Below are 10,214 nucleotides of genomic sequence, written 5' to 3' on the forward strand. Positions count from 1 at the left end.
ACTTAGGGGGTACAAGTGCAGTTTTGTTACATGGATATATTGTGTGCTGGTGAAACCTTGGCGTTTAGTGTACCCATCACCCAAATAGTGTACAGTGTACCTTTCAGGTAATTTCTCATCCCTCACTTCCCTCTCACCCTTCCAGTGTCTACTGGAGTCTCCAAAATCTCCAACGAGTCTTCAATGTCTATTCCACTTTTCATGTCCATGTGTGCATATTACTTATCTCCCACTTATAAGGGAGAACATGCAGTCTTTGAATTTCTGTTTCTGAGTTATATCACTTAAGATAATGGCCTCCAGTTCCATCCATATTGCTGCAAAAAATATAATTTCATTCTTTTTTATGGCTGAGAAGTATTCCGTACTTCCCAAACAGATATGTTGTACTTGTGATAACATCCAGCCACTTCTTTTATCTTATTTGGAATTCAAAGGGGGCAAATTTCTTATTATTATTATAGCAGTATATAAAGCAACCAAGAATAATCTTCAGACCAAAGAAGACTCTTCATGTCCATGAGGATGGCACAGAGAGAGACTGGCATAAGATAAACTGAGAAAGGCAGAGGAATGGAAGGGGCTTCATAGGTCAGGATAAGCAACTTGAATTTTATTCTGAATGCAATGGGAAATCATTGAAGTGCTTTAGGCAGTGGAGTGACTTTTTTTTTTTAAGTTTTGAGTGATTGTCCATCTTCAACCCGTAATCCCTCCTATTTACCTTAATTCCTCCTTTTTACCAGAATGGTTACAGAGCCAAGTCAAGGGAGGGGTTGGTCCCATTAGAATATAAATAACATTTTCTGAATAGACATAGGGCTTTTCTTGCAACACTAAGTCATCATTACACTTCTAGATAAAACAAATGTGATGATTTGTACATGTGCATAGAATCTAGGATGAATTGTACTTTGAGTTCTAGACTCAAATTGGGTTGGTAGAAGTGGAATGGAGCCAGGAGACAGTTAAATTCTAGTCTCTGGGGTTCCATTAAGGAGAACAGATCATTCTTATCCTCTTTGGTTATAAAGACCCTAAATTGTCTTTTCCATGCTTGAATGGGTAATTTTAAATTTTAAATACATAGAATAAGCAGGCCTTCAGGAATTTATCACTTCACACAGTCCATATGCAGTCCTCTTATTTTGTGCCTTAGCCCCTGTGGACACCTCTTCCCAAAGCAACAGATTGTCCTGCTGTTGTAAGTGTGTACAGGACCCAAGGCTAAAGTACCTTACTGACACAGCGGACTGCTGACCTCACCCTTCATCTTCAAAGCATTTTCAAGTTGGAGCATATTTGTGAAATGAGTATTATCTTTCTTCCTTCTAATTACAAAATTAATAAATGTTACTTTGTAAAAATAATAATTTAAAAATCACTCCTATTTTCATCATTCTCAAATAACAGCTAAAATTTTAGTGCCATCTTTTTTTTAATCTTTCTTGTGCACTCATTTACAGTGTGAGGTACAGGGAAATTTAAGGAGCAAAGAAGAAGTTTAATTTTTTAAAATCATTTCAAAATTACTAGAAGTATTAAATCCTTAGAGGTTAAGTTCATTTACATTGGGAAAACTCTCTTTTTCTCTGGCATGAACCACTTGGACAGTCCCTCTCATGACAACAGGTATAAGGCAGGTGCCAACGCGTGGTTCAGGGGATGGTTGTAACTATGTTTGTCTTATCAATGGTCTGATAAGTGAGGTTGCTCCTGCTTCTAGAAGTATCTATTTTTTATTTGCAAATTTATAGAGATATAAAAGAGCCATTTGTGCAGAAGGGAAGTGGCATCCAGACCATTTCTCTTTGAGCTTCAGTGCCATTTAGAATATGTTTGATAAACTAGGGTGTCTCAGACTCACAAATATTGGGAGAAAAGAGCAACAGTGGCCCATTAAAGGAAACTCAATATAAGTGAAGTGAGGTACTGGCTGGGACTGAACACTTGGGTCACTGCTGATAGGGAGAATGTGTGGCAGATGCTGACTTCTGTATCAGGATTATCAGTGGTGTTTGAAGCCTGTTGAAGTGGATTGTGGTGAATGCTCGTTCAGTCACACCACTCACCCCAGTTAGTTAAAGGCCATAAGAAGGCAGAAAGGCAGGTTCATCCTGAGTCAGTGTTTGTGAGAGTGATGCCATGCAATGGGCAGAGAGGCTAGGGAAGCAGCTATCAAACGATGATCTACTTCAGAGGCACATATTACATTTGCAGATTTTAAGCTCCATTCATTCCAGATTGAATGGGGCCTAGGAATATGCATTTTAGCAAGTACTCCTGGTAATTCAGAGGCAATAGTTCATGGATCACACTTGGAGAAACACAGTTTTGACTAATGATAGAAGAGAGGAAATGGTAAATAACAGACGATATTCTTCCTAAACTTGATAAGATGAGAAACGAATACAGCAGGAGCTAATTAATAGATGGGGAGAAAGTCAGGTGGAATGGATGGAATGAATGAGGTTACTGAGTATCAGGATGAGGGGAATTTCATCCTGAGGAGAATATGAGTAAGAAGCATCTTCAAGCAAGATAAAAATCAGATATGACTTCTCCTACTGAAAAGTCTGAAGTTAAAATAATTAAAACAGTGCTGTTTGTTCAGAAATCGACAAATCAACAATGAAATGAGGGGTCTCAGAATATAGTGTGCACGTATGAACATAATGAAAGGTAAAGGTGACATTATAAATGTGTACGGTCACAGAATATGAACAAAGTGACATAATAACATACAGAAAGGACATTTTGTCTTTTGTGTCACACTGTGTCTCATCCCCCACAGGAAGTAGGAGCACATGTCCAATGGCATTTAATTAGTAGACATTTTTGAAAACCGGGAGAATATACAACCGCCCTACAGTCAGAGTATCCCTCCCTTTTCTATATAGAGAGGCGGGAGAGACTGATCCCAGGTGCCTCCAGAAGATTGAAGAGCTAATATTTAGTGAGCAATGAGTGTATGATTTTGAAATAGATTTTCAACAGCACATCTTGTCACTTTTCAGTGTTTTCTACAGATAGAATAGAACCAAGAGAAATGAAGCAGTGTGGTGGTGAGGGAACAGGCTTAGATACAGAATGCCAAATATCTCACTGATGGCTTAGGCTACCCGCAAATTGGATACAAATGCTAAAATCACATCCCTGTGGTAGTGAGGGAGAGCAATGATCTTAGGTTTATGGTCAGAAAGAGATTTCTATGGGAATTCTATGGAGGGGTTACTCAACGTTTTACTGGTGTTCAACTTCAGCATATTGCCTAACCCATTTAAAGACTTGTCTTTGTGTAGTATTTGATAGATTAATATATATTTTAATACATATTTCTACCCAAGTTTTCCTTATTAAATTAAAAAACTGTGGTTCAGAGTGATAAAGGGTATTGAAGTTGGTACCATTAGAATATAAATAACATTTTTCTGGCCAGACTCAGTGGCTTACACCAGCGGGCGGATCACCTGAGGTTAGGAGTTCAAGACCAGCCTGGCCAACATGGTGAAACCCTGTCTTTACTAAAAATACATATATATATATATATATATATATATATATGTAGCTGGGCGTGGTGGTCAGCGCCTGTAATCCCAGCCACACGGGAGGCTGAGGCAGGAAAATCGCTTGAACCCGGGAGATAGAGGTTGCAGTGAGCCAAGATCGCGCTACTGCACTCCAGCCTGGGTGACAGAGTGAGACTCTGAAAAAAAAAAAAAAAAAAAAAAAAAAAAATATATATATATATATATATATATACACATAAACATTTTTCTGAATAGACATACTGATATGGTTTGGCTCTCTGTCCCCATCCAAATCTCATCTCGAATTGTAATCCCCACACGTCAGAGGAGGGACCTGGTGGGGGGTGATCGGATCACAGGGGCAGTTTCCCCCATGCTGTGCTCCTGCTGGTGAGTTCTCGTGAGATCTGACGGTTTTTTTTATAAGAGGAAGTTTCGCCTGTTTTCTTTTTCCTGCTGCCTCGTGAAGAAGACACTTGCTTCTCCTTTGCCTTCCACCATGGTGTAAGTTTCCTGAGCCCTCCCCAGCCACGTGGAACTGTGTCAATTAAACCTGTTTCCTGAGAGGTGCTGCAGCCTCTGCGCGGTCAGCAGTCAGCGCCGCAGTGCGCGGCCTCCCGCATGCCCTGCAGGTGGCGCCCCCGCCTGCGGCCCAGAGTGCACTCGCGCCTGCGCCAGCTCCCGGAAAAATTTCGCGCCACGCGGAGATGACAGCCAAGGAGATGAAGGCGACCGAGAGTGCGGCGCAGCCGGAGCCGCTGCCCAAGAAGGAAGTGGAAGTCAGCCCCAAACAGGATGAAGGAGTGCTGAAGGTCATCAAGAGAGAGGGCACAGGTACAGAGATGCCCATGACTGGGGACCTAGTCTTTGTCCACTACACTGGCTGGCTGTTAGAGGGCACAAAGTTTGACTCCAGTGTGGGTGGCAAGGACAGACTCTCCTTTGACCTGGGAAAAGGGGAGGTCATCAAGGCTTGGGACATTGCCGTAGCAATCATGAAGGTGGGGGAGGTGTGCCACATCACCTGCAAACCAGAATATGCCTAGGGTTCAGTAGGCAGTCCTCCAACGGTCCCCCCATAATGCCACGCTTGTGTTTGAGGTGGAATTGTTTAAGGAAGAAGATCTGACGGAAGAGGAAGATGGGGGAATCGTCCGCAGAATAGGGACTCGCGGTGAAGGCTATGTCAAGCCCGATGAGGGCACTATGTTGGAGGTTGCGCTGAAAGGGTGCTGCAAGGACCAGCTCTTTGACCAACGGGCGCTCCGCTTTGAGGTTAGCGTGGGGGAGAACCTGGATCTGCCTTATGATCTGGAGAGGGCCATTCAGCACTTGGAGAAAGGAGAACATTCCACTGTGTACCTCAGGCCCAGCTATGCTTTTGGCAGTGTTGGGAAGGAAAAGTTCCAAATCCCATCAAATGCCGAGCTGAAATATGAATTACACCTCAAGAGTTTTGAAAAGGCCAAAGAATCTTGGGAGATGATTTCAGAAGAGAAGCTGGAACAGAACACCATAGTGAAAGAGCAGGGCAGAGTGTACTTCAAGGAAGGCAGATACAAGCAAGCTTTACTACAGTGTAAGAAGATTGTGTCCTGGCTGGAATATGAGTCTAGTTTTTCCAATGAGGAAGCACAGAAGGCACAGGCCCTTCGACTGGCGTCTCACCTCGACCTGGCCATGTGTCAGCTGAAACTACAGGCCTTCTCTGCTGCCATTGAAAGCTGTAACAAGGCCCTAGAACTGGACAGTAACAACGAGAAGGGCCCCTTCCGCCGGGGAGAGGCCCACCTGGTGGTGAATTACTTTGAACTGGCTCGGGCTGACTTCCAGAAGGTCCTGGAGCTCTACCCCAACAACAAAGCCGCCAGGGCCCAGCTGGCTGTGTGTCAGCAGCGGATCCGCAGGCAGCTTGCCCGGAAGAAGTTCTATGCCAAAATGTTTGAGAGGCTGGCTGAGGAGGAGAACAAGGCCAACGCAGAGCCTTGCTCAGGAGACCATCCCACTGACACAGAGATGAAGGCGGAGTGGAAGAGCAACACGGCAGGGAGCCAGTCTCAGGTGGAGACAGAAGCATAGCCCCTCTCACCAGCCCTAGTCCTGAGGCTGCCTGCCCCCCAGTCTCCCCACTCCACCCTGTTAGTTTTGTAAAAACGGAAGAATTTTGAGTGAAAACAAAACAAAACAAAAAACCCCTCTTTCATTTATAAATTACACAGTCTCAGTTATTTCTTTATAGTAGTGTGAAAATTGACTAAAACACATAATTTCACCTTGTAAGGTGAATCCTCCTTGGGTCTCACGTAACCAATGTTTTAACACTCTTCTTTAAAAGAGCTTTCTTTTTTTTAATGTTGGAAAAATTTCCCAAAACTAAAAGTGCAATAGGGACATATTAAATTTAGCAACCAAAGTGAACAATGTCTACTTTGTTTCTTGTTTCCTCTAGTCACTGTGCTCCCTGGTCACTCCCACACCCTAAATTCTGAAACATGTGGGCACTCAAATCAGTAAGACCCAGTGGCACTCAAAGTAAAAGCCCTCCCAGCAACCCTCTTATTTTCCCTAGGAGTTGTTTTTATTTGCTTTGGGTTAGCTGCTATACTTATCTGTCACGTGCAGCTGTAGACATTTGTTTGAGTTGTTGGACTTGCTGGTGCTTTGCAGACCCAACCTGAGTGAAAGGGCTCTTGGAGAATAAACTTGAAAAAATCAGGCAAACTGATGTTCTTAACAGTGGACAGCACCTGGTGTCCTAAAAAATTAACCCCACCACAATAGGATGGGGTTATTTGTGCCCATTCATGGTGGTATGGGGACATTGTGATGCATGTTTATTGAGTAATGGCATGATAATAAGTGTAGTTCCAAACATAGAAAGTAAAAATATAGCATTCAGTGCTCTTCGTTCTCCAGAGGTATAGTATATAGGGCAGCAGAAGCTGTACCATCACCTCATAAAATCCGTGTTTTTTATAACTACATGCTGTCAGATTGATTAAGGGAACTTCTCTAAACGTGTATGTGTGTGCGTGTCTGTGTGTGTGTGTGTGTGTGTGTCCACTCTATCTTCAAGTGTGAAGACTTCTTTATGAGCATACCTCTGTGAAGCTGTATTGCTATCCATTTGTAATTCAAGAACTTTAAACTCAGTTAAAGAATGCTCATGTCCCAAGAAATAGCAGCAGCAGGCATCTCTACTCAAAGTGAGGCTTTGTGTAGTGACAGTGCTGACCTTTGACTCCAACATTAGAGCATATTTTATGATGTATTTATTATTACTTTTTTTTGAGATGGAGTCTCTCTCTGTCACCCAGGCTGAAGTACAGTGGTGCGATCTTGGTTCACTGCAACCTCCACTTCCTGGGCTCAAGCGATTCTCCTGCCTCAACCTCCTGAGTAGCTGGGATTACAGGTGTGCACCACCACACCCAGCTAATTTTTGTATTTTTTAGTAGAAATGGGGTTGCATTATGTTGGCCAGGCTGGTCTCGAACTCCTGACCTCGTGTGATCCACCCACCTTGGCCTTAGAGCATATTTTAGATCAGCGGGGAATAATCTCCACCAAGAACAGTAGCAGCTTGGGCAAGGACAAGCACCTTGACAGAGGTTGTAGAGCTCTTTGCAGCTTCCACTTGCACCTCTGCTTTGTGCATTCTGAGGTCATTAAAACAGAAGAAAGCAGCTAGCCACAGCTTCGTATCTTCAGGAAGATAAGCCCGTACATGCAAAGGGACCAGTCTTCATAAGCATTTACAGCACCAGTCCTGTCATTTGAGGAAAAATTTTAAAAGGCCAATTCTCATCTTTGAGGAAAGAAATAAGGCTTTTTTTTTTTTTGCTCTTAAGGAAATCGGTATTATGGGCTGCACTGTAGAAATAACCAGGAAGCCAACTTTTATAATGTGACACAAGCAGACAAGCCAAGCTGTCTGAGTATGCTTGCTAAGGAGCACATGCATGGAGCTGTGGGTATATTGGGTATTAGGGCTCAGCATTTACTGAGAACAACAATGTGCTCAGTGCTACACAGGTTTACATGGATCATCTCACAATGGCCACATAGTGAATATCCTCATTTTACATGCAGAAGAATTGGCTGAGGCACAATGAGGTTAGGCCACAGCCCCTGGCCCCCCAACCTGGTGAGAGACAGAGCTAACATTCAGATGGATTTCATGGAGTCCCTGAGCCCCTGCCCACCTTGCCCACTAACTTCAGAGTTAGTGTGTACCCGGGGTCATGAAAGGTCAAGCAGTGGGGAGAGTTCTGAGTCAAACTATCTTAGCCTCCACGGTGAGTTTCATGCTGTTTATTCCCTTTCACCATCAACAAGAGAAAAAACTCTAGACTGTGTATGTATAAGCTCGCCCAGAGATGGAATAAGAGCTGTAAAATGTTTCCTTTTCCTATACTTCCCATTTCTATTTTCTCTTATTTCTCTTGCTGCGGGAATTTCTCTGGTCTCAGGCCCTGGTTACCTTATGCCTAAACCACCCATAAGCTTCCATGGTCATGCCTCACTTCTCAGTTACCCTTCTCTAATGGACCCTGTGTCCTCCGTCCTGATAATCGTCCCAAAGGAAAGGTCTGCTTCAGATGCTCCTCTGTTAAAAGGATGAAATCTATAAAACCCATACTTTCCATGATCAGATCCTTCTGAGCACCTTGTTGGAAATTAACTTCTGCCCTACTCTCTACCCTGGCAGCTCAACTTAGCTCAACCCTCATTCTTTCTTCCAACACTCAACTGTGTCCATTCACATTTTCCTTTTCTGTAAGACTTCCACCTCTTTGCTTAGGCAAGTACCATAACTTCTTGAGGCAGAGTTAAAACTCCAAAACCAGCCCATTCCATGGTGTCCTTGTGTTTCCCCCATCCTTATGATGCTTTCTGTCTCATCTTCACCGGCTCTATTTCTACCTGTTATTGTTAGGTATTAATGTGCCATCTTCATGATTAGACTATAAATAGATAATTTATCTTGTTTATAAATTATGTAATAATATATATTTATTATTTATATATTATCTACATAGATAATACATCTATCTTTATCCTGCCACCTAGAACAGAGCCTAATCAATGTATTCAATAAATAAATATAGTAATATATTCTCTTCTTTCAACAATCTTCTTTATTTCTGATTCTCCGCTGTGTTTTCTTCTTGTTCTCTGTCTTTATCTTTCATTTACATTCTTTTTTCCTTTTCCTTATTCTCATATGACTGATATTTTATGAAACTTTAAGCCCATCTTCTTTCTTTTTTTTTTTTTTTTGAGACGGAGTCTTGCTCTATCGCCCAGGCTGGAGTGCAGTGGCACGGTCTCAGCTCATTGCAAGCTCTGCCTCCCAGGTTCATGCCATTCTCCTGCCTCAGCCTCCTGAGTAGCTGGGACTACAGGCGCCCCACCGCCATGCCCGGCTAATTTTTTGTATTTTTAGCAGAGATGGGGTTTCACCGTGTTAGCCAGGATGGTCTCTATCTCCTGACCTCGTGATCTGCCCTCCTCAGCCTCCCAAAGTGCTGGGATTACAGGCGTGAGCCACCGTGCCCGGCCAGTCTTTGCTCTACTAAGTCTTTCAACTGATTGGAGAAGGCCCATTCACACCATGGAGGGTAATGTGCATACCCTAAGTCCACTGATTTATGTATTATTCTTATCCAAACGAAAAAATCTTGACCGAAACATTCAGAATAATGTTTGACCAAATATCTGGGCACTGTGGCCCAGCCAAGTTTAAAGATAAAGTTACCCACCACACCTACAGATATCTAACTGATCTGGTAAATTTTATTGAAAAGACTATCCTTTTGTCCGTTGAATGGAAGTGGCATCTTCATGAATATGTATCTAAACTTTCTATTCTGCCTTAATTATAGTTTTTATAGTAAAATAATTCTCATATGTAATACATAAATATAAATATAATTTATAGTAAGCTAAGTCAAAGTTTAATTTTTAGCAACATTTATTCAGGATGGATCATAGGCCACAATGTGGAAGCTTAGACAATAAAAACAATACAAATTATGTAACAAAACAGTACAAAATATCTTCCATGACCTTGAGATAGGGAAAGATTTCTTAAACAGGACGAAAAAGACACCAAATATTTTTAAAGTTTATTAAATTGAACTTCTATAAATTAATGACTTCTATTCATCAAATAATATAATTAAGATAGTTAATCTTGATGTCATCCGATTTGTCTATTTTTGCTTTTTTTCCCTATGCTTTCAGGGTTATATCCAAAAAATCGCTGATCAAACCAATATCTTGGAGCATTTTCTGTGTTTTCATGTAATAGTTTTACAGTTTCAAGTCTTATATTTAAGTCTTTCATCAATTTAGAGTTAATTTTTATATATGGTATGATACAAGGATCTCATTTTATTCTTCTACATGCAGATACTCAGTTTTTCCCACAGCATGTATTGAGAAGGCTGTGCTTTCCCCACTGTGTGTTCTAGAAACCTTTGTCAAAAATCAAATGGCTGGGTTTATTTCTGGGCTTTTTATCCTGTTCCATTGGTCAATGTGTCTGTTTTTATAGCAGTACCTATGTGGTTTTAATTAATATCACCTTATAACATGTTCTGAAATCAGGGAGTATAATGCCTCCAGCTTCGTTCTTCTTGCTAAATATTGTTTTGGCTATTCAGCATCATTTGGGTC

General features: G+C 41.8%; 1 pseudogene; it reads left to right on the top strand.

The window, feature by feature from the left end:
* The first annotated feature begins 4,237 nt into the window (after window positions 1-4,237).
* On the top strand, window positions 4,238-5,773 carry LOC100434288 (peptidyl-prolyl cis-trans isomerase FKBP4-like; annotated as a pseudogene).
* Window positions 5,774-10,214: the final 4,441 nt, after the last annotated feature.

The sequence above is a fragment of the Pongo abelii genome, chromosome 13 (genome assembly GCF_028885655.2).
Source record: "Pongo abelii isolate AG06213 chromosome 13, NHGRI_mPonAbe1-v2.0_pri, whole genome shotgun sequence".
Lineage (NCBI taxonomy): Eukaryota > Metazoa > Chordata > Mammalia > Primates > Hominidae > Pongo > Pongo abelii.